Source organism: Tyto alba, unplaced genomic scaffold, assembly GCF_018691265.1.
Source record: "Tyto alba isolate M040663 unplaced genomic scaffold, T.alba_DEE_v4.0 Super-Scaffold_16, whole genome shotgun sequence".
In the NCBI taxonomy this organism is placed as follows: Eukaryota; Metazoa; Chordata; class Aves; order Strigiformes; family Tytonidae; genus Tyto; species Tyto alba.
In genome coordinates, this window is record NW_024881278.1 from 34,637,532 (window position 1) to 34,662,519 (window position 24,988).

A 24,988-nucleotide genomic window follows, 5' to 3' on the forward strand; every position below is an offset into this window, starting at 1 on the left:
CCTTGTAGCACACGTGGGGATCTGTGCCTCACACTGCTGCACAAGGGAAGCACCGTGAGAGGGAAAACCAGTGCCTTGGGGGTTCGGGGAGTTTTGACCTTGCAGGCAAACAAGCAAGCAAAGTTTTAGCTCTGCTTGGGTCACCTCATTGGAGTTAAGGTATCCAGCGTGGCTTAAACTCACACCAGCAGGCAGCAAGTCAGTTCTCGGTACCATCCTGATGACCTTATGGTTATTTCTGCAAGCAGATATTGCCACAGCATGCCCACTTAGCTGGCCCTGCCCTGCCTCACAAGCCCAAGGTTTCGGTTTCTTCTCACGTGCCAGTCTGTCACTGTCCCAGTGAACGCTGCAAAGCCACTCCAGCAGAAAAGGCTGAGGAAGCAGAGGAGACTTGCTTCGGTATTGTGAGGGGTGGTGACACCTTTTGGGAGGAAAAGGTTCATCCCCCTCCTTAGGCAGATAATCATTCACACAGTATGGAAGAGGCTCCGCAGAGAGGGACCATCCCTGCGGACAGGGACTGTCTTGCCCCCAGAGAGGCGACAGCCTGGGCACAGATGTGAAAAAGTTTCTGTCTTGAGTTTTATGAAGCAGAGCCTTCAGCCTGGGTTTCTCCTCTCTCTGGGAAGTGCTCTTACGTACTGGCTCCTCAGAGGTGAGGAATAGTCTCTGTGGAATTACAACCAGAAGTTTCCTCCTCATCAAACCTCTGCCCACAGCTTCCCCAAGCTGCAGCTGAGGCAAAGGAATGTTCTCCAAAGAATAATTCCCAACGCCTTCCCGCATGTTGCAGACAGCCTTTCCAGACGTGCTCTCTGCCCTCTTGCTCACACCACCAGCTTTTGAACCTAGAGGCAAAGTCCATTCACTGAGAGCGGAAGAGGTCTTGGAGACTGCAGGGCAGGGGAGGGCAATCCCATTGCCAGTAGCAGTGGCAGTGCCCAGTCTGCCACTCTGCTTTTTCCAAAGAAAAAATGCACTGGGCACTTAAGTATTCCTGTGATACTTCAGGTCACTGATGATCCCCACAGTTTCCTCCCCAGGCACCAGTCAGCCCGAGCAAAGGAGTGTGCTGGATTTGCAGCTCAGAAGTCAGCTTGGCCCCTTTCTGCCAAGTGACTTGGCCTGGTGCAAGAGATCCTGAGCACCAGTGGTCCTCCAGCATCAATATCAAAATTCCCTGTTCTCTTCCCCAGTCCTTCTGCGTTCCTGCTCCCTCCCACAGAAAGCAGACCTGTCTGGAGGCCTGGTGCATATCTGACAGCTTTTTTAAATTTCTGAAAGGACTTGCACGTTGATCAATGTCATGTTGTCCTCTTCCTTGGTCAGCAACACTTCTCTCAGTTGAACACATATAACTGCAGAAAGCAGAGCTGGCTTATGCTTAGCAGTGTCAGACCCTGGAGTTTCTTTGGTGCCAAGATTCCCCTTTGTTTTTCCTAGGAAGCGAACCAACATTTATTCTGGAAAAGGGTGGCTGACAGAATCCCTCTGACACAGTTCATGCCTTGCTCCGCTGCAGAATGGCTAAAAAGTTAAGTTTGTCCTTCGGAGTTCCTGGTTCTCCAGCTTGGGCAGTGCCAGACAGACCCTGCAGACCCACAGTGAAAACAGAAGCTGACTGCATTTGTTGGCTATTGCCACTTCAAACATCACAAAATCAGGACTTGAACGAAAGCAATTTTGAGAAAAAAAGACTTGGCAAAAAAACTATGCTCTACAATTGATGAATAAAGGAGACCTGATTCATGAAGTAAAACTGCATTTTGTCGTTTTGTTTCTGAAGGGAACAACCTTTTTTCTTTATCAGAGGTGCTTTTTTTTTAACACAAATAAAATGGAAATTTTCAGCTAACCAGATGACCAAAGGGGCTGGTAATTTAAGAAATATACCAAGCAGCCGGAGGCTCGTAATAACATTGCAGGAGTTTATAATACTGTATGCAATCAGTACAACCAGAAAAAAAGTTTTATTGTCCTCTTACATGGTTGGTTCAACTGCATTTGTGCAATATCCAGTATATTTTCATCTACCTTTTTCTCCGTGTTTCAATTTCACTCAGGACTGGTGAGCTTTTTATGTTTCCAGGCATTCTCGATTCTGCAGATAACTGCTACACTTCTTGCCCTTGCTGTTGACATCCCTCATCTCCCTTTTAACATCCTAAGGAACAATTATAGATATCTCTACTCGGTAGCTAACTGAAAAGCTCTGGAATACTGTGACGTCTTTCTAAGGGCAATTAAACAAGGATGTTTAAAAAAGCAGCTAGTCCTTTAATTAATAACAACAGTTTCTCCACATGGCTGAACTCTGAATGACCCTCAAGAGAGAATAATTACTGTGATAGAGACGGGAATAATGGGAAAAGCATCATCGAACACTAAACATGTGGTTTCAATTTCTCTTAACCGAGGGACAGCAGGCCAAATCTGCACTGGGGTCAGGGCTTTGCGTCCTGCTAAGTGGATCTCAAGCAGCCAAGGGAGGGGTGCAGACGTGGCTCCCCCTTCTCCTCCCACCGCGCTGCATAACGAGCACAAGGTGATGGAAGGGAGGTGTTTCGCAAAAGGATCGCTTTCAAAAGCTGAAAGCCTCTTGAGCAAGATAGTCAGCAGTTTACCAGACGGGGCTGAAGGTGATTCAATACCAAAAGCAAAGCTGTTTCGCTGCTGTTCAGGAGTGCCCTCTGCTTCCCATACTAGCTTACGTTCAGCGATGGAGGGAGAAGTAGGGAGCCTCTGCCTTCCTTCAGGACTGATGGCCACCTCTGTCCTCTCCCTGCTCTGGCATGCAGAGGCATTGTTTTTCAGGAGAGGAACGGAGGCAATGCCATGACTTGTCCACACGAGGAAAATCAGGGCCCTGTCTTCGCTCTCAGCTTCAAAATGGGGCTGACTCTGAAATCTAGGCAGCTGAATTGAGAGTCCCAAGGGAACCAGAACCACGGCCACATCTCTTCTTCATGTACACACACCTGGCAAGGACTCGCTGCGGAGAAGGTTCCTGGAGGCCTGTCTGCAGCGAGAGGGGAGCCCCGGGGAGCAGGGGAGGGCTGGGCGGCGTTCCCCCCAGCTCCCCAGAAGGAAGGGGCGGCGAGCTGGCTGTGACCCCCATCCCCTGCCCCTGCGCTGCTGGGGGAGAGATGGGGAGCAGAGCTGAGCCTGGGGAGAAGGGAGGGGTGGGGGGAGGTGTGTTTGGATGTGGTGGCGCTTCTCACTGTCTCACCTTGTCTGTTAAGTGTTGTCTTTGTTACAGTTTGAATTAAAGTCATGTTCTTTTTTTTTCCTTCCCCTAACCAGTCTGTCTTTTGCCCCTGACTGTGATGGGTGAGCCACCCCTCCCTGTCCTTATCCGGATTCCTGAGCCTTTTACCTCATTTTCTCCTTCCCGTTCCTGAGAGGGGAAGGGGTGAGTGAACAGCTGCGTGGTGCTCAGTTGCCCTCTGGGCTCAAACCATGACATTAGCAAAGACCTTCCCTCCAGTTCCTCTGAGACATCACCATGCTTCCTTCACTCTTCACAGTCACCTGGAAAGAGCTAATGACTGTCTACTTTAAATAAGCTTAGCGCTTAGTGCTGAGTGCACCTTTCAGGCAATTCAGTAGGAACAGAGCTGTTAGAAAATACAGGCCCTCAATATAGGTGTTGACCTCTCTTGAAAGCATAGCCCTAGATTTCTTAGGGAACAACAACAAAAAAAACAACAAAAACAAACAAACAAAAAACCCAAACAAACAAACAAACAAAAAACAAAACCAAAACCCAACAGGAAACAAGTGCAAATGTCACTGAGCCCTGTTCAGTCACTGGCAGTCACTTTTAGGAATTAAACACCAACAGCTCTCAGGACTGATCTCAGTAAGGTCAACGATTATCACCCTGCAGAGTGATTTCTGTGAGATGGAGGTGAGGTGGGGGAGCTGCCCAGCTCTCTGCTGTGTCCCATGCTGCTCACATCACCTGTGGGATAACAGCACTGGCAGGTTTGAATCCCTTTTCTCTAACACCGTGCAGAGGATAATCTGCCTCTAAGAAATGGGTATTCGCATATAAACATCTGCTTTGGTAATTACTGGTGTTAATCTGCCTTTGTGCCCACAAGGGAAGGCACTACTGTTTTACGGGCAAGCAGTAAATAAAGTAACTGCCAGCAGAAAAGCTGCATTTCAAATAACTGCAGGCAATCAGTTATGGTCAGATTGTGAAGCTGAAGCGATGGAGTCCCGGTATTGATAGTGAATGCTGATTTCAGTGAAGTACTGGTGCACTTGGGATGTTAGCAAGGAAAAAACCCTACACCAGCATCCTTCCTTTACTCTGAGAAATATAAATGCTGGCACAGCAATAGCATATATTCAAAATTATTGCCAGAGATTTTGTGCAATCTGGCGTCTTTGCTGCATTAGGTTGTATTTACTGAAAATAATTTGGCCATTCCCTTTTTTTCTGTATTCTTCTTCTTATGCATTTGCTTGCCTCAGCCTGAAGGAGAAATAGCTTTACTGCTTAGAGTTTGTATTTATTAGTTCGTATTAGATGTTTTTTGATTCCCCAAGAATTTTTTGGTTCAGAGCTGACAAGAAAATGAGTTCTGTCCTTGGCCTCCAATCTAATCAGAAGCACTAAAGCGCATGTTTAAGCTTAGCTTCTGATGAATACCAGTGACTTCACACGGCTAAAAATAAGCCTAAAATGAAGTGTATGTTTGTGTGCTGTGCTGAAACTGGCCCTCCAGCAGCCTGCTGGGGTGCTGTCCATTCCTGTCTCTTACAGTAGCAACCTCTAAAGTTGGAGCGAAATGCTCAGATGTTTCAAAAGAAGTTTGCTTAGTGGAGAAGAAAAGCCAGGCCATAAAGAAGGGGTATTTCTTCAAGTTTGGAGCACAGTGCACACAAAGAAATGAAGCGGAACGGAGAAGCCTGCAAAGAGAAGAGCTCACGCTCGGAGGCTGCACGGGTCCCAGGAGCACAGAGGGGAGAGGGTTTCCTCCACAGTAGCATGGTGTCTGTGCAGCGTTTGCCCAAGCTCCCCAGGAAAAAGTGGTTCACTGGCCACACCACTTTTGTCCTCTATAAATCAAACCACTCCCGTCCTCCCTTGGGAATAGCTCGTAGCCATAAGCACCACAGCTAAGTCCAAGGGCTTAGCACAAATTTGGGTGTTCACTAAGCATGCTATCACCCCGTAACTATCGATATTTATGATGAAGGCCCTTTGTGGGGAGCAAGACTACAAATCTCCAATGCTTGCAAGAGCTCACAATTACAGGGCTATCCAGAACCTCGTGTTTTTGTCAGCTGAAGTGAGCTCCCCTGCTCTGTTCCCAGCAGAGCCAAGCCAGCTGGCAGCCAGATGCCAGACTGCATGGCACTGCGCAGGCAGACACAACAGTCACAACTGGGTTTGGGGTTTGTTTTTTTGGTTTGTTCTGGGATTTTTTTGAAGAGACAACTGTCGTGCTGTCAAATAATTGCATTGATTTCTTGTTGGAAAACAAACCTACGGTGCACAGCCTGGATGTAGTCACAATCACCGTATATGTACAACCTCTGTGCAAGGTTTTAAAGTGGTTACATCTGTCTGCTCAGCATTTCAGACCAGCAAATTTTGCCTGGTTAAGGCTTTTTTTGGTATAGGGAAGCAAAACTGGTCTGTGAAACATCTGAGTGCAGAGAACAGCCTGTTCTCAAGGGATTGGCTTGCCAGCATGATTCCTGGCTGCTTCTCATTAGAAAGGACTTAAGCTCTTTTCTACATTGTGCTTGTTGGATTTGAAGCCTTGGAAAGGGGCAGAAATATTTATTATGTTTAACAACTGCAAGAGATAAATCCTTAGGACATCAAGGTAGCTTGCAAACAAATCCAGACAGTCACTCCTACCCGACAAACTAGGATACTTGGCTGCTAAGATTCTTCCCCTGTGAACAACCCCAAAATTCACCCAGCCAGCTGTTCACAAGCTGCTCTACATATGTACATTCAGCAAAAAGACCAGCCCACTCCAAAACATCAAAGGGCCCTTCAGAAGTGTACATATTGTTATACATTAGAGTACTGCACCTGCTATCGTTAATTAAACTCATGCACAGAGAGTCCCCACAATTAATCCTTAGGCCATGCTGCATCCCTCATTCACAGCTAGCCATCCTCCAGGTTTCAGTAAGCTCGAGCGCGCAAGCCAGGTCTCGCTGTCAGAGCCATACGTTTACTCAAAACAAGAATATGGTTATTTGTGAGTGCGCAAGGCTGCTTCACATCCAGCGGCCGGCAGCCGGTTCGCTCCAGTTCAAAAGTTTGAGGCATCCAAGCGGGGAGACGGAAAGGCAGATCACAGCATGCAGTGCAGCTGATGGCACGGAGCTGTAAACGCACAAACCTTAAACAGGAACTTCAGAAGGGTGCGGGGAATAGCAAAGGATGGGTCCCAGCACCCAGGAGACCAACTCCTACCCGTGAAGCTGTTCACCAAAAAAAACCTTGCACAACCTTTTCCCAGCAATCTGGGTAACACGTACACCTGTAAAAAAGGGACCAAATGCACTTTGGCTGACTAGCTTACAAGGATTTTTTTGAGCAGGAAGAATTAAATTGTGTGAACATATCCCTTCTCAGGTTGCCAGCTGTAAAATACTTAGGCTTTTATGAACATGACAGCAGGGCAGGGACAAGGAAGCTTTAGTTTATTGGGGGGGGGTCAAGTGCCTGGCTCCTGTAGGAAAAGCTGCATGGATCAAGCCTTTCACTTAAAATCTTAAGAGCTCAGCCACAATGCTGTGGTGTTGGTGGACTCCAGTTCCACCATGGCTGGGTAATTTGGCCTCCTCACAAACCTCAGTGCACAGACCTGACAGTCGCAGCTCTTTGTACAGCAAATGCCTGCCACTGAAATACTTAAGACCAGGATTAAGGAGCTTTGGCATAGCTTTGCAGGGAAACGTGCAGAGACCCACTGCAGGATCCCCTCCATTGTCTCTGGCATGCTGCTGGTTTTATGGGTACTAATTCTTTCACAAGCATTCAGTAATAAATTAGGCAACATTTTCTTCATTCTCTACAACTCAAAAAATGTATTTCTCAAACACGAAAGCTTTGCTTTTACAAGTCTCGCTATTAGAAAATGTTCATATTTGCAGAAAAGCCTTCAAATACATGTCCTTCAGCCTCTAGCCAAAGTCTCTTGCCAGCTGTACGAGCACAAAGAACCCTGTGAAATACAGTCAGCCAGATCATTTTCCAGCTAGATAGTTACATGGGCAGCTCTGTCTCTGTTGGACTGAAAGATAAAATCCCCAGTTTAATTCAGTGGTAAGATTCATAGGATCAAGCTGATAAAAACATGGACAATAGAAATGGCAAGTGAAAGCATGATGGCACTCATCAATGGGTTGTGCTGCTATGGGCCATGTTCCCAAGTTTGCTTTCACAGTATGAAAATAAACATGGAGGCATGTGTTCTTTTGGAAAATAATATATTTAAGTGTCAGAGATTTTGTCATCTGCTCTCAGCATTGGCGATCCCTAACCGGTGTGCAGTGCTATTCTTTGGGAACAGAGTTCCAGAGTTTGGCTGCACTGCCCAGAAAAATCACCATTATTGCAGTCCCTCGCACATTATCTAAGTACCTCCACTCCGGGCCTGCAATCCACATTTGTCTAAAGATAATTACATTGAGCACAGCCCCACGCTGGTTCCTGCAGGGTTGGAAAGCCAGCCTGCAAAGCTCTAATCTCTGCACAGCACTCAGCATGGAAACCAGGGCCTGCAAGAGGGACAACAGTTTTTGCCGTCACTAAGCAACGAGATAGCAAACCTCAGATGTTGAAAAATGAGTAATCATGCTGCCTTAAGATAGGAGATTACCTCTGAAATATCTCAAAACCAATTCAATCTAAATGCTTGCTTAATCTGCTCTTTGGTTCCTTTTTTAAATATATCGATTGTAAATCAGGGTTAGATTTCCCAGTTTTCCTCTGCCAAACTGGCAGCCAGAACCAGATGCAGTATAACAAGTAACAGGGTTTGCATATGCTCACTTGAGTCTAGGGGCTAGAACTCGGAAAAAAAATCGGCACATTATTGTGAGATCTCAAGAGAAAACCCAATCCAATCGGGTTAGCAAGGCTGTGATGATACATCACTGCACCAGCCCAGCTGCAACATGTAGCACTCAGAGATGTTTATTAGGAAAAAGGCGTTTCTTACTAGACTAAGAATAAACTAATAAACCCACGCGCATATGAACACACACACACACACCCCCCTACCCAATAAACAAGTAACTACCTGTGTAACTGAGAGAAGCAAGGGGAATAAAAATGATGCATGAGCCTATATTCTTGAGAGATCGCTGCTGTTAAAAGCTAAATTGCCACTCAGATGTTTGAACAGCTACTTCCCAACCAGGCAGGCAGTCTCATTTGGAGAAGGCACTGACATTCGGTGTTCAACCCTCCCTCTTTTCAAATGCCAGGGACCTCTAAAATCAGCGGGGACAGAATAAAGAGAAGTTAGGCAGCTGGATGCAGAATTAATTAACCACTCTGACACTTGGTATTTTCTTTCCAGTTATTCTGAATCATTTCATGTCAAGTCAAAGTATTCCACCAGGCACTTAGATACTTGCTGTTAAACTTCAGGACTCCATCTGAACAGTTTTTTACCTAGATGGAAATCACTCAGCAACAAAAAGGCCTTATTTACCACAGCTGCACTTCGCTACGAAAATAGAGAGCAACTGAGCGTGCCTTGTGGCAGTCATTACAAGTGTGCCACAGCCACTCCAGCATCAAGCAGCATTACCTACCTAGAAGTCCCACTGTGCTGAGTCTGTACCAAGCAAGAAGCCTGGAGGGTTTACAGTCCAGCACTCCAATTCTGGTCTTGAAAACACCCAGGCAACCAAAAAATGTCACTCAGCCCCCCCTCAAGTGTTGTAATGCTTTCTTGATGCAAACAGCAGAAGCCGGTTTAATGCCTTAGCTATCCCTGACTTCCAAATATGAGGACATGTCTCCTCAACCCTTTGTCGGCTTCCTGAGGAAAAATACAATTCTCCTCCAAAAGTATTCATTTAAACTATTCTCAAAGCCGCCTTCTCTTTTTCCGTCAAATTCCAGGATAAAACTTCGCTTTGATGAGAAAAAAAAAAAAATGAAGCAGTGGACAGGAAGGTAGTGCATTAAGGCCCTGTCTTCCTGCTGCTTGCCACTGTGTCCCTCAGCCTAGATCTTGCTGCTCTCATTACCCGGCAATTTGTAGCTCTGAGTGGTGAGAGCTGTTTCCTTCCCCCGTACTGGTCCAGCACCTGCAGACACAAGCAAGGATTCAGTGCTTAAGCACCACAATACCACAGATCATTTGGAGTTCACTGAAGTCAGCTTGCACTGCGTGAAGACCTGTCCTGTATGATCTTTCTGAGTCTTTCTTGAAGATCAGATCCTTCCTGGAGAAGTAAACTGTGAATTTGGGGGAGCTGTCAATACGGCTATGAATTGAACTTCTAGCACAACTGAGGGCTTGCAAAACCAGCACAAGCAAGGTTTTTGCTCAGGAACACACAACATAGCTGAATACATTGAATCAGATTGGAATCAGGGCCGAGAATCAGGAGAGGGAGATCAAAAACATGTCTTAATACCTCTCATTTAATTGCATTATTATTTCTTTCTTTCTTTCTTTCTTCTTGGCATATTTCCTTTCAACCATAGAGGGAAAGTCCCTCCGGAGGTCATTGTTAACGAAGGACAAAGCATACTCCTTGTACTTCTGATTGATTAACAGTAATGACTCGTTGCATGCCACGCAGTAATCCACCCTCACACATAATTAACAATGTCCACTTTAATAATGTCAGGAATGCAGGCTCTCTTCCCCCAACCCCAAAGGATTTTGGCTGTAAAAGGGTCCAATAATTCAAGGTCACCCCAGCAGTCTCAGTTTTGGACATAATTCACCCCCTCTGCTTATACAGACTTGCACAAGGAAAAGGGGTGGTTGTAACTTAGGACAAAACCAGGACATCCTCTCCCCACTGCCAGATGAAGGCACTTGCTAGGGCCCTAGTTTCCAAAATCACAAGAGAAACCAGAAGAGTCTTTTGCCTTTTCTGTTACGAATGATAGTTTGCAAGCTGCTGTAGAAGAGAAAAGGAAGGTTGCAGACCTCTTACCATGATACAGATTATAGCAGGAAAGGTGCAGAGAATGCCTACACAGGACTTATGCTGCCTGGAACCCAGGGGCTCTAACACCTGCTTCCACAAGTCCGTTAAGAGACAATTTAGGCTGCTTAGAAACCTCATCTGCTTCCTCATGAGCAACACTGGGGCCCTTCCGAGGGGGTTTCCACAGCCAGTGTGAGGGAGGGAGGATCACGCCACAGGCATGTGGAACGACGTGGTGATCCGTGAACGAACGTGAGGCGACCCTTAAGACCCAGTGTCTGTGTCACGGGGCAGCCCCTAGCAGAGGGTGCGGGGAAGAACGGGCACGGAGGGCTCTCACCAGGGGAGGAGCGGTACCAGGGGAAGCACAGCCCTTTGCATGAGGCAAAAGCTGGGGTTTGCAGGGAATCCACAGAGCAGAGAAGGCTGAGAGTGGCCGTGGGAAAACGTGAGGGACCTCTAAGCTGCCCCTGTTCTGCTCCCCTCCTGACTCCAGCCTGGGGACCAGGCAGGGTCTGGAGATGCCTCCAGCTCTGATCCCTCGCTGTTCTCCCTTCTCTGCCTGTGCCTAACCAGCTCAGTCACGGCCTATGACTCACTGCTGGGGTGAGATGAGTGGAAACCTGTGGCAAGCAGGGCAAATCGCACCGAAGACAGAGTAATTGCCTCTGCAGTCCTCTCTGACCCTGACCCCACATGCAAACCACTTTCTCCAAAACCTTTTCACCCATGCTCAGGAGAACAGCCCAACATAGTCCCCACAACCGGCCATCCTCTGCTGTGGAGCCAGCGCTGTTGGATTTAAGTGGTGAAAGTGTCCTGCCACTCAGTCATTCAGTCGCCAAACAGTTGAGATTAGAGATTCTGGAAAGAAGAAAACAAGCAGAAGCAAACCAACGGTTGGTCTCAGGATCGCAGAGGAGTCCCGGGCCATGTGGGCATTTGGGGACATGGCCCATAAGCTGAGGGTGGTTGGCTAGCTCTCAACTTCATGAAACAAATCTTGGCTCAGGGAGCTCCCAGTATAAGCAAATCGAGAGAATATGAAGAAGTGAGAAGATTCACCTAGACCTCTCAGGCAGGGCTGAGACCTGGGACCCAGCTGCTGAGCCCCAGCCTTGTGCATTTTCTTCCTCTTGGGCATACCATGGTCTTGCGAAACAAGTAACGCTTGTTTCTGCAGCTGCTGCTTCTAGGCTGGGAGCAGTTCCCATGTGTCTCTCCCCATGTGCCTATTCCCATCAATATCAATTTTAAAAGAACCTCACTGCTTTTTTATTGACATCCTCGCTGCCAGCCACACACTGTTAAACAGAGGAAATAAGAGGCTTTAGCTGTAATTATGGTTTTGTCTATTTTGTACAGAAGCCATCCCGTGAAGACTGACGCAGCTGAATAACCTGCCCTGGTCACCAACCACACCAGTTCTCTCAGTGAGAGTTTTAAGAGGGAAAAATGAAATTGCAGGTGCGTAGTACATTGAGCCCTCAGGGGCAGTCAATGCCAGTGATTATCCAGCAAAATGACATCTAAAAGCACAGGCACCAACAATGATAACTTCCAAGGGGGCATAAAGAATTCTGAAGAGTTACCCTACAAAGGACAACAAGGCCCTCCAAGAGCACTGTCCTTATAACAGTCTGGAAAACCTGCCGAGCCACTGAAATGAAGTAGTGCCTGCCACAAGCTCTCTGCTTCAAATGGAGTACTGCACTTTCAGCAGACAGAAAGAGAAGGGGCAAGGGTGTGTACAGAATCACATAAATACTTCATCTGCTTTACTCTCTGGCTTCTCTGTGAGACCTAAAGGACCAGACCAGTCCTATAAAACTTTGCAGACACCTCACATTTCCTTGCAGGTACACATACTCGACACAAGCTGGCAAATCCCTCCTTTTACTCTCTTTCCCAACCCATGAAAACCCACTGGCCAACCTCCCAGTTCAGTCCCTGCCTTAATTCTGTTCACCCCAGTGCTCGGACACCAATCCAACCCCTCCTCTGGCTGCATGACAAGGTAGCACTCCTTGCAGATCCACTGCCCGAGAGCCTCACTGGAGGGAAGCCTGTCATCTCCCCTTCCCAAAAACCCACACATGTACCTTTTCTCTAAAATTCACAGCAGGGCCAGGAAATTGCCTTCTTTCCCTGCCTGCCCGCCCTAGCAATCAGGTGCCCCTCCTGGTGTTGCCAGTGGCCAGCTACAGCACGATATGCAAGCCCCGTGGCTCCCTCAGCTTGTTATTTATGGGGAGCTGCAAGCCCACAGCAAAGAGCGTGACGGGAAGCAACACTAGAAGGCAGCAATGGATCTGCAGCCATAAACACAAGCCAGGAAAAGTGGAGCTGGTCTGGTCACCAGCCACACCTTGACTTGGGGCACGACTGTGAGGAAGCGCAGAAATGTTCTCCAGTGAGATGTCTTTGCAGCACAACATCCCCGATGCGAAATACAGAAACAGGATGAACCGGGCACAGACACCTTGAAACAACATCCCAGCTGGGCAAGGAGAAGGAAGGAGAAATAAGCACTGAAGGCATTAGATCTGTCAGAAACCACTTCTCTCAGATCTACCGCAGCTCAGGGATTTGGGCTCTGATGGTCAAACTCCAACACGCTTTGGAGGTGGAGGAGAGGCTGAGAAAGCCTGTAAGGAAGAATAAAAGTTGGGATTTTTCACTTGTTCTGCTACTGCATCTTGCTCAAGCAAGCATTCCAAGCCTCATTCTAAGGTCATGCTTTTTCCAAAGTCCTCACTTAGGAATTTTAAGTAGCAGTTCAAAAATTAGTGTTTGGAGTAGAGTGTAACCAGTTGCTCTGGAGACCAGTGGTGCCACAGGATCTTCACAGACCTGGCCGTGCCACCTCTAACTTGCTATATCTCTCTCTGCCTGCTCAAGTGCTTCTAATCACCACATGCCATCCCACAGCTTCCTCTTGAAATGTGCGTACGCACCATTTATTAAAGGCTGGCAAACACGGATAAGTCAGTCTGTGCTATGAGGCAAGGCTCAAAGGAATGCCTCTCCACACTTCTTTCTCTTCCCAGCTGTGCCTCTCTTGCTTTTATTTATTCAGGCTGGGGTAGCTCAGCCTAGCTTAGGGCCCGCGGCAGCCTCGCTCGGTGGCAGGATGGAGGGTCTGCTACCAGATGCGCTGGTTGTTACAGATTTCCTAGGTGGTCTCTAGCAAGTCCCCTGCAATACAATGCTGCTGAATTTATCATAGAGTCAGATAGGTTGCAAGAGATTTCTGGAGGTCACCAAGCCCAGCTCCCTGCTCAGAGCGGATCCAGCTTGATCAGGTTACTCAGGGTCTTGTCCAGTCCATGGCAGGTAAACCTTGACGGTGCCTCTTTTTGTTGGTTTAAAATGGGAGTAAAGCTACCCCTGCCCCCACCTTCTGGCAGCCTGTCACACACATTGCTTTAATGTATGGATTGGCCCTTCCCTTGCACCCAGCACGTACAGGGCTATCTGGGGTTAATAATACTGGGAAAGGCCTGAATTAGATGGAATACAAGAGTTTGACTGCTAATTGCCCATATGGCCTTGAAGCCCTGAACAGTCGTGGGTCTACTACAGGATAAACTACAGGATGATCGATATAAACACTTAGGCTCTGAGATGAGGACTCTGACAAATAAGCTCTATCAAGCCTGTCTATGGTAAAGACATTTCTAGCTCATATACATGATTCTCAGAGCTGCAGATCTTATTCTGTGGATTTTTAACCTTAACAAAATAACGAAAGACATCTGGAAACGAAAAATCACACCAGGGATAGTACTTTGTCTTGTCTTAAACACTGGATGGTCCGGGTCTAAAAACATCATTTCACCTAGGTGAAGTTTCCCCAGGGGAGAAATGGTCCTAAATGCTGGGAGCCTGACTGCAGAAGCTGGGGACGGCAGCCCGCGCGGGTTGTTGCAGAGTTCCATACTGTGCGGAAGCACCAACGCCCACCCCTGGTTTCTCCCCTAAGTGCAGACACAGGGGAGGCAATCTGCCTCCCACAGTCTAGGAGAGGAACCATACCCTCTCCAAAGAGTCCAGGTCAGGTTTAGAGCAGGATGACAGTCTCTGGAACAGAGCCGCTAGCTCCAAAGCTCCAGAGCTGCTTCCAAAGAAACTTTCATCTGCAGCCTGGCTGTGCAGACATACTAACGTCACACCATCGTGCCTTTCTTCCATTCGTGCAGCCACCGCTGTCACACGAACCTCAGGATGCTCTTCGGACGGGCTGCCAGCCGCAGGCAGTGCCGTATGCTGGTTCCTCCCCTTCCCCGGAGCAGGACTTCCCCAACACATACTCCTGCCCTGAGCTCCCCACGTCAGTCCTGCTCATCCTGCTTGCTGTTCCTTGGGTCTCCAATAGCCAGGGCTTTACAGAGCCTTTATGTTCATTCTGCAAACAGGGAATATAATTCACAACATAAAACCTGGAGTTAGTCAGTCAGGTCAGAAAAGGGAACTCTCCTGCAAGACAAAGGGCCAGGTTAAGGCCTGGGATACAATAGGGTTTCTCTTATTGCTGGCTGCTAGCTTGAGCTCTAAATATTCGTGCTGAAAGGACTAAGCTCAGGCTAGCTGCTGTGTGCCCAGTCCAGCCAGCTCCTAAGAATAAGAGCTTAGCCCCACAGCAAGCGTGTTTAGACCTCCATCTTCCAGCTTTCAGAAAGCACCACAGTTTGGGCCAAGGTGGTGTCTGAGCTTGAACTTGCCTGTTAGCTCAGGAGTGGAGAGCAAGAACAACCTGTTCTGAAGGCTGCAGCCTGGATGAAGGTACACAATCACCATTCCCATGTCACACAAGTCGGGGACAGTAGAGAGAAGGATTTCTTTGGTTTTCACCCTCCAACTTCTCTCGCATCACCCAGCAGCTCCTCCAGCAGTACAGCCACAAAGTTTGCCACTGCAGAACCTGAGAGCCAGTTCTGCTTGGAGAACTGAAATACCCTCTCCATGAATTCCTGCACTGTGCATGTCTTTCACCAAAAGTTCAGTCATCTCCTCTGGAAAAACAAAACAAGCCAACAGCTTCCCCAGTCACGAGAAGATGAGCTCAAATGTGACTTTGAGCGGCTGCACTGAGCCACTTGGAAACACCACATGCTCAGCTGATAAAAGGCAATATCCAGGTGCAACATCACCCACCAACCAAGGTGGAATTTTCCAGAACCAGCTCAAAACAAAGCTGGAAGGCAAAGAAGAGGATGAAGAAGCCAAAATGAGGAAAGGAAGAAAACACCAAATCTGAGGTCAACCTCAAAACCTAATCAAATGGAAATCTCCAGGCAGAAACATTAAAGTCAAGAGGGAAAGAAGCATGAACCAAACGAGATTCAGGATTACATTTTCAACTCAGAATAAAACAAAGTTAGTTGAGAAACAAAACAAGAGACAGAATGAGAGTCAAGCAATGCTAAAGAAAGTTTTTAAAAGGGTGTTCTCACTAGAGAAATTTATAAAAAATATATATATTATTTTACAGAAATATTTACTTTTAATAAAAATCAGTATTGCCTAACCAAAAGGAGACTAAACTCTGATTCCAAAATCACATGTGCCCTCATGCCAGCAGTGAGGTCCCAAAAGTCAGATATTGATACATTTCCAAACTGCAGAACTTCTAAGCCAATCTAAGGCTGTTTATTTGCTGTCTGGACTCTAAAGCTATGAACCAAGTTTTCCATTGTGTTTGGGTTTGATTTCAACATCCTATCTGGAACATTCAGCTCATGTTTTCGTGTTTTTCTAAGCAACCACGAGGGTTAGAAACTTACTTTTTTTAAAATGAGAAAATGGAGATTCTTATGCAAGAGCTTCCATTCAGCAGCTGGTATTTTAAGAAAAATATATATATACAACATCCCGAGACTACCGACAAAACCGTAAGGCTTGTTAACCACTGCAACATGCCATTAAAAAAAATGCTGTCCATCGCCCCTCCACATGTAACTCCCTTCTCTGTATAATTCAGTCTCTCTTCGAAAGAGTTTACTGCAGTGTTTGCTGAACCAGTGTTCTAAAATGAACTATGTGTAACTTCTTTAAAGAATGAATTTCCATTAAAGCATGGCTTGAATGGCTCAACATGCAAATATCATTGATAGTACACCTGTCACAGACAAACAAACATCTGTGCTTGGATGGGATCAAGACATTGTTTTATGGGGAAGCATTTCTCCCAAGACCCTCACAAATCCACATGGTGCCAGTGAGGGCCAGGTTTTATGTTCACATCTCAAAGTACACTCAAAGATGTGGAAAATCACAAGTAGACATGGAGCCCCTTCATAATTTCATCAACATCTTAGAAGAGTCTTGTGCTGTGTTTGTTCTGGCACATACATGAAATATCTAAGCCTCATGAAAATGCAAGTGTTGGAGTGTATAAATAAATGATGAAGCAAGTTCTCCCACTCTAGAAGAGCCCTGGCTCTTTTTTTTGCCTGGGGATATTCACACACAGATGCACACTAGCATATGCTGATCTTCCAATGTATATCCCCCCAGACTCACCCTAACTTCTGAAACGTTTCCCCTGACCTGCACCAGGTTTAGAACTGCAGCAGCCTTGCTGCTTGGAAGCCAGACAGCCTTCCAGGGTGCGGAGCTCCATCCAAGGCTTTGGTGCTGTGACACAGTTGTGTTGCAGTTCCGTTGCAAAAGCAGGACTCCTCCAGGCTAAGAAGCTTTTCTGTTGATCGCTGAAGGTACACATGCTTTCGATGAAGTTTCTAGTGAAGATCTGGATGGCAAAAGTGCCTCAGCCAAAATGCAATGTATTTCAGCTAAAAGTGGAACAAACTTCACAGCTGCCACAGCACTGGAGCCAATTCTCATTCATGTTAAAGATGCTTTACACTGCTTGGGAGAAAGACAGGACGCTGCATATGGCACCAGCATTAATTCACACCCCGTTTGAAATGCCTGTATGCCAGAGTGAGAATCAGGCTCTGCACCCTGAGCGGGGAGCTCAGCGGGAGGGAGAGCGTTTTGCGTATGAGATCTCTGTCTCAGAGCCGGCTGTTCAGTGCTGCTGGTTTCCTTCTCAGCGAGGCAGAGCTCCCTGCGTGTGCCAGAGAGCACAAGCAGAGCTTCTGGCTTGCCTTGGCAATCCTGCCTAGCCCAGCTCGCCCAAAACCAAAGCCCTGGGGACCTCTTGCAAACTGCCTGGATGTGCTGCTGTCTCTTCTTGCGAACAGGGACACGCACGACCGATCTGTATTTAGGACTGCTACAAGCTCCTATTTCTAGCTTGGGGCATTCTTTGATATAAGGCTACTGCCCAGTGCAGCCAGAGCTGGTCGTGACCAGAGGAGGGATAACATTGCAGAACAGGCTTGTCTCCCTGGGCTAGGATAATGTTTCTGAACTGCTAACTCCAGCCAGGGTCAGAAGGAAGCCAGGTTGGAGTGAGAAGTGCCTGAGCTGTGTCCTTGGTTTCCTGGGGTAAAATTATTCTCCTGGTAATCACCTGGATTTTGAAGGACTTCCTTCTCTTCCCTGGCACTATGTGACTCAGTTTCCAGCGAACACTGCACACAACCTTTGTGGATCCATGTGCCGGGTTTCTCTGGCAGGGTTTTTGGTAGCAGGGGAGGGGGCTGTAGCGGTGGCCCCCTGTGAGAAGCTTCTGGAAGCTCCCCCGGCTCCAAGTCGGTCCTGCCTCTGGCCAGGGCCGAGCCAATTAGCGATGGTGGTTGTGCCTCTGCGATAACATATTTAAGAAGGGGAACCTGGGAGGGGGTTGGGACTGGTGAGGAGGAGTTGGGAGAAGGACGAACACCCCGGGCAGTGGAAGGAAGGAGAAGGAAGGGGGGAGGTGCGCTGGAGCAGAGCCCCCCCCGTATCCCGTGGGGAGACGGCAGGGCCACCCCCCTGCCACCCGTGGAGGTCTGCGGTGGAGCAGAGGCCGACCTGCAGCCTGTGGAGGAGCCCACGCCAGGACAGGCGGCTGCGCTGAAAGGAGGCTGGGACTCTGAGGGGAGAAGCAGCCCCCGCTGTTGTAGTTCGGCGCTGGGAGGGCTGCACCACGCCGGGGGGGGGGGCCTGGGGAACGGCTGGGGCCCGTGGGGAGGACTCATGTTGGAGAAGGTTCCTGGAGGCCTGTCTGCAGTGAGAGGGGAGCCCCGGGGAGCAGGGGAGGGCTGGGCGGCGTTCCCCCCAGCTCCCCAGAAGGAGGGAGCGGCGAGCTGGCTGTGACCCCCATCCCCTGCCCCTGCGCTGCTGGGGGAGGAGGGGGAGAGATGGGGAGCAGAGCTGAGCCCGGGGAGAAGGGAGGGGTGGGGGGAGGTGTTTTTGGATGTGGTGGCGCTTCCCACTGTCTCACCTTGTCTGTTAAGTGTTGTCTTTGTTACAGTTTGAATTAAAGTGATGTTCTTTTTTTTTTTCCTTCCCCTAACCAGTCTGTCTTTTGCCCCTGACTGTGATGGGTGAGCCACCCCTCCCTGTCCTTATCCGGATTCCTGAGCCTTTTACCTCATTTTCTCCTTCCCGTTCCTGAGAGGGGAAGGGGTGAGTAACAGCTGCATGGTGCTCAGTTGCCCTCTGGGCTCAAACCAGGATAATCCATCCTGGGAAAGACCCTAGGCCTAGGATGAGAGGACTTGCCAGGCAGGTCTCTGGCAGTGTGCTTCCACTCTCCTCTCTCTATGCTACAAAGCTTTTGCTGAGGACATCCTTTGCTCTGACAGACCAGCTGAGCACACGGATGGAAATTACACCATTCTTGATGATGCTTTTTAAGAACCTCCAAGAAAGGACATTCATTTCTTTCCCAGGTAACCTAGTCCACTGGTTTTCTCACCTTTGGAAACATTCTTCTGATCCCATTCTTCTGATGTCCCTTGCTAAGATCTAAGACTAACACAGCTTGTCTTCAGCTAGAAGAACACAAAGAATACCTCACTTTTCCACATCTGACCTCACATATGTTTGGAGATTGTTTTAGTCCTCTCTTCCTTAAACTAAGCAACCTTCCAATTCCCTCCATCTTCCCTTGAAGCTCATGCTTTCTAGAGTAACGTGAGCTTTTACCTACCATCCCCATTTCCCCTATCCTGTGACTGCACATCAGTGCTCAGCATAATGAAACCTGCAGGGAACCTACCTCCCAAGACAACCTGCAGGACTCTGAGCAAGAAGCAAGACAAGCAGTGAAAAACAAGCCTAGGTCTCCACCAGAACCTTTCAAAGTACAATAAATTGCAATAAAAACTCGCACAACAGCGCTGTGGCACAGTGTGCCACTGCGGGAAGAAGGGAGATTGATGATTCTGCACCATCTTCCCCAAGAGTGCTTTGAACAGGACTGCCTCTTGGCCCATGCTGCTGTCCTGGTTTGGGCTGGGATAAATTTTTCTTCTTAGTAGCTAGAACAGTGCTGTGTTTTGGATTCAATATGGGATTTAGTATGAGAAGAATGCTGAAAATACTCTGATGTTTTCAGTTATTGCTAAGAAATCAAGGACTCTCCAACTCTCCACGTCCTGCTCGTGCTCAGGTGTACAAGGAGCTGGGAGGGAACACGGCCAGAGCACCGGACCCAAACTGGCCAGTGAAATATTCCGTATTATGTAACATCATGCTCAGTATATATAAAGGGGGGGCTTCTGGGACTGCGGCTGTGGGATCTTGGTATTTCGGGATCGCTAGCCAGGAACGGGCTGGGTACCAGTCGGTGGGTGGTGAGCAACCGCATTGTGCGTTACCCATTTGTACTTTATATGACTGTTATTGTTTTATTCTATTTCAATTATTGAACTGTTTTTATCTCAACCTGTGAATCTCCCTTTGCCCCTCCAATTCCTTCCTCCATCCCCCGGGCAGGGCAGGGGCAGTGAGCGGCTGCGTGGTGGCTGGCTGCTGGCCGGGGTTGAACCACGACAGCTGCAGCCACTTGGCTCTCACTCATCATCTCCAGCCAAGGAGGCGAGAGGGGGAAGGAGCCAGTCGTTGGGGCACATTGGCACAGCTAACACCTGCTGGTCTGGGGCTCTAGAGGGAAGGGCTTTTTTAAATATGAGGCCACTGCTGCTTTTCTGAGGTGTGGACTTTAGGCACCACTGCCAGATAGGTCCTTTGTCAAAGTGGCTCTAAAGCAGAACAGGAGAGACTAGATCTGCTGAGATGTGACTGTTCTGAACTCTAGTGCCTTATGCTCCCCAACCCTCAGTTCCTGTGGGATTTCTGGCAGGTATAGTGCACCACAGAAAAGGGGTGTCTGAACAACAATGGAGGAGATGGAGCAAACTGAGAGCAGCTGCGAGGGCAGGCCCTTCAGTCTCTGCTGGAGCAGGGAACTGAGACTGATAGTTTGCAGATTCGTCTCCACCCAGATGCCACGGGGGTGGCCACAAACTGCCCCTTAGCTGACATCTCACAGGCTCCAGGTAAGCCAGGGCTTCCTCAGGCTCTCAGCACAGGTAAGGGGCAGGGAGGAGAGGTGCAGAAGGAAGGCAAAACATCACGTTGGCCCCCAAAGAAGGGAGCCAAGTCGTTTTTCCAAACTCACTGTAGCGTTCAGACTGCTCATCCAGGACTAGTTTTTCAGTTATCAGTTTCACAGATTCAGTGAACTAAACCAAGTACCCATCTTTTCCTCCAAGTGTGGAAGACTGGTCTCAGCAAAGCAGAAATGTGGGAGGATAAAACATGTTTGTGAAATTGCCAGGTAAAGAGCAGGGAAAGAAGCCAGACGTCGGAAGGGAGGAGAGTGGATGAAAAAGGCCGGAATTACATTGTCTGGAGGAGTTAATGCTTCAACCCTGCAATTAAACAGGAAAAGTGATATCACTGGTGATCACAAACTCACATTGGTACAAAACTAAACCTACTGCATGTGCCAACACTCTAGAAGCACAAGTAACAGACTCAAGCAGAAGTGCCACGTCCTTCTGTAGCACAGCAAGGGTGTGCTTCAGGCAGACCCCCTCGAGCCCTGATATTCCATCACCCAGACTGTCCAAAACCACCAGAGAAAACTGCATTGCTGCTACTAGATTTCCACTTGCTCACTGTGTTTTCTCTCACTAGCCAGCCTCAGTATCCTCAGCTTCAATATTCAGCCTTTCATAAGAAGCCTGCAATGAAAGGGCAAAACTCATCCAAGCACTAAAAGAATATTGTTTTTGTTAAAGGGCAGAGCAAGCATGACGGAGTGCAGCCCTTACTACAAGAGCTGGGATATGGTTGAGACTGAGGGACTTTTTTGCTGGGTTGGCCACTGTTTCCTCACCCTCGTACTGGCGTGAAGAATGAGAGCTCTCTGGTGGCAAAATGTGAATTTGCAAAGCTGGACTTTCAGTGGCCCCACTGCTTTTCCCTGCTCACGTGGTAGGCACAGGAACATAACAGAAAACCAGTCCTGTGCTGCCCTCTTCTAGAGAACTGAGAGCAGTCAGACCTAAACACTGGACAAGATGCTTTCTAGTGCAGGGGTGCCTGTTGCAGGTCCTGGCACAACCCCTAGCTCGCTGCCTGCCCCTCGTGGCTCTGCAGCCCTTTCTCCAGGCACACAGGCTACGCTGGGACACACGTTCACAGGCCAGGAAGATACCTGCATTTGGTTACATGGCAAAAGCGACAGCAACCAGCCAGATGAGTGTTTTCTAGGGGCTGCTGTGGCTCCAGTCCAAAGAAAACAGGGGACCACACTGCTCTGGGAATCCAAGATGCGAGTGGGAGAACGGGAAAGCTGATGAGATGTCTCACAGGAATCCAACAGCGAAATAAAAGGGAAGCATGTAAAACTGGTCTGCTTGGAGAAACAGCAGCAGCTGTGTAACCTGCCAGCCGAGAGGAGAAACACCTTAACCCTCACCATTCATGCTTCATGAGACCCCAAAACAGAAGCGAGACCCAGCCAAAACCCAAGAGAATTTGGGTGAGAAAGAGCTTGGACTGCCATGATTTTCACAAAACAACAGGCTTCCACTTTTCTCTACCAATTTTTTGGCACTGCCTTCTTAGGGACACAGTCAATCTTAAGTGTCCAGTATCTCTCAAGCAGTTGGGGTCTCAGGGGATTTGGGGGAGCCAAAGCGCCCCGTTTCATACAGGCAGCTCACGTACAAGGCTTGCTCCTTAAGGCCCACCTTGACACCTGGTTCTCAGCTGTGTTCCACCACTCCTTTCCGCCTGAAGATGAGCAGATCCACAATCTGTACACATCTGGCATACCTGGTCCCTCCAAGAGACCTGGAAAAGAGAGACAGCAGTGACATACCACCAAGCCTTTCTGGCATGTGCCCCAGCACATCGATGAACGATGCCTGAGCAACCCCAGAGCTGTTCCCACCTCCTGGCCCAGGGAGGAAACCCGCTGCCCCTCCACGAGGTGTAGTGAACTCTAGGATTCTTCACGGGTTCAAATAGTGATGACTCGAAATCAAGAAGGATGAAATTCACAGAAGGTTATTCAAAACAGAGGCACGATGTCAAACTCAAGATGTTCCTGCCTGCCCACTGGAGGCTGGCAGTCCATCTAACTGATCTGCTGCCAGGTCACTGCCCTCATCCACCCTTCCCCAGGCACCTGCTGCCAGGGAGAGGATACTAAGCTGGACAGACCTCTGATCTGACCTAGGACAGCTCTAATGGGAGCGAAGCTGTCACATCTCGGGCCCTGACAGAGCCTGTCCTTGGGCAGTTCCCCCTGCAGCTCTGTAATGCTCCTTCCCAGGCTGAGAAACTGTACCACGCTCCAGGAACAACCCAGAGCTGGCCAAGCTTGTCCGCTTAAGCCTGCAAGAGGTGGTCGCAGAAGCTGGAGAGAAACAAGAATATTAGACAGGTAGGGAAAGCCACAGAGAGGCTTAAGGCTGCAAAAGAGAAAAAGAGAAAAAAAAAAAAAAAAAAAGGGTGGGGGAAGAGTTGGAAAATACTAGTTTATATCTGGGTGAGAAAGTGAGGATCGCTGTTGTGCGGATGTGTGGACAAATTGCTGTCATGCCAGCAGATGGTGCCCTGCCTTCAGGCAGCAGCAGGCAGCTGCCCTGGCAGGGGACAGCCGCCCTCCCCTCTCCTGTCCTCAAAACGGCAGGGAGAGGGAAACACCACCCTCGCTTTGCCCCAGGGCCCGGCCACCCCACGGCTGCAAGGCCGCTTCCACCTTGAACTGGGGTGAGGCTGACTTTGCACCTGGGAACCGGGAGAGGAGGGTAAATCAACCGCCTGCCTGGAGGCGAGACCCCCGGCGCTGCAGTGAAGGTCAGAAGCCGCTTTTTGAGCACCGAGAGAGCGAAGCATCGTCTGTTGGGAAGAAGGACTTCTGTGACGGGGACCTGACGGGGAAAGCACTGTCCAGGAGTTGCATTTCGGTCACATTCAAGTCTCTGAACCAGCAGAAGTGTCAGAGCCCTTAGGAAGGATTGCAGGGTAGCCTGCACAAGGAAGAAGTTGCTCCGGCAGGCCGGATTCAGCCCGTACACCATCGACTGGCAACCCGTGCTTGCTGGCCTCCCCCAGAAATGCAGCTGTAGTCACCCCAGAACCCACGTACAGCTTGGTGGGTGACGACTACACATCCAGAGATCCGAGCCGTGCTACTCAAGCAGTACAGCAGCTCGGAAAGACGCCGCTGGGTGCTGCAGAGTGGAGACACACGGGCTCACCCAGCTGGCTCATCCTACCAGACCAGCCAGCCCTTCTGCACCCCACGTGCCGGAGGAGAGCCAGCACACCAAGCACGGGCCACCGTCCCAGATCCGGGCGCCGAACTGAGCTAGAGAGGGCAGTGGGAAAGGGCTGCTTCCCTCACACTACCCTGTTTGTCAGAGGAGACCTGCCCACAGCCACCTCCTCGGACAAGACCGGCAGGAATACATAGCTCACGGCAGCCCAGCTATCAGGGCTAGCAGAGATCCAGCTACCAAGCCAGCCTTGACCCCGTTGTTGATCTCTGCACAAAGAGCACATCCTGCGGGCCGATGGCACCCACAGCACAGACAGGAGAGAGGTCAGGGATACTGTCAGAGGTTCCCACCCGTGGCTGCGTGCTGTCTGCCTGCACACGTGCAGGAAACACAGCAAGACCCTCCTCTTTTCCAATTTGTCTCTCTGCAATATCCTCCTACCACTCCTCCACCTCACCTCGACCAGTTCAAGTGGCAGAAGCGGTAGGAGTGCTGTTTATCTATGTGCGAGGCAGGTTCACCAGGAAAGCAACACCCTTTCTTAGGCTACCTGATACATCGGAAGGCAAAAAAAAATAAGCAAGCGCAACCCGGTGCGCTTGCTCTCCCCGTAACACCGCTGGCCCGGCCAGCTCTCATAGCTTAGACCAGCCCAGTCCCAGGCTGGGGACAGAGATTTGTCCTGTTGTGTCCCCAGTTGTGCTCCACAGGCATCGCTGTGGCTTCTCACGAGTGTCACAGCAGCCAGGGCTGTGCTTTGGGAAGGAGCACTTGCTTCTCTGCAACTCAGGCCTCCAGTAACCACCTGAAATTCTTAGAGCACCCCCCTTGCCCACCACCACGCTCCCCGAAATCATTCAGTACTGCTTCAGTACCTCTGGTCAGTTTTGAAGGGGCTGTCATGACCCTCTGGCAAACCCTCCGCAGCCATCAGGCTGCTGTTGATCAACACCCATCATGCTGACTAACACGGTCTCATTGCTTCCTTTTTCATTACCCCATGCGTTTCTTATCTTATGGTTAGTCAGTAAGCAGATTAGTGTGGGGATTTTCCAGTCTACGCCTGTACAGCACCTTGCATGATTGGTGATACATGTGGTAGGGCTAATTCACATGCCATCTAATCTTACCCTCAGAAGTCCTCCTTATAACAAACTCCCAATTTTAACCACCCC

General features: G+C 49.0%; 1 long non-coding RNA gene across 1 annotated transcript in view; it reads right to left on the reverse strand.

Moving 5' to 3' along the window:
* LOC116961871 overlaps positions 1-24,784 on the reverse strand; it is an 85,691-nt gene extending 60,907 nt beyond the window's left edge. Inside the window, exons 1-2 of the long non-coding RNA XR_004407180.2 lie at positions 24,689-24,784; positions 22,275-22,377 (exon numbers count right to left, since the gene is read on the reverse strand). This is a non-coding gene — a long non-coding RNA (uncharacterized LOC116961871). The remainder of the gene's footprint in view (positions 1-22,274; positions 22,378-24,688) is intronic.
* Positions 24,785-24,988: the final 204 nt, after the last annotated feature.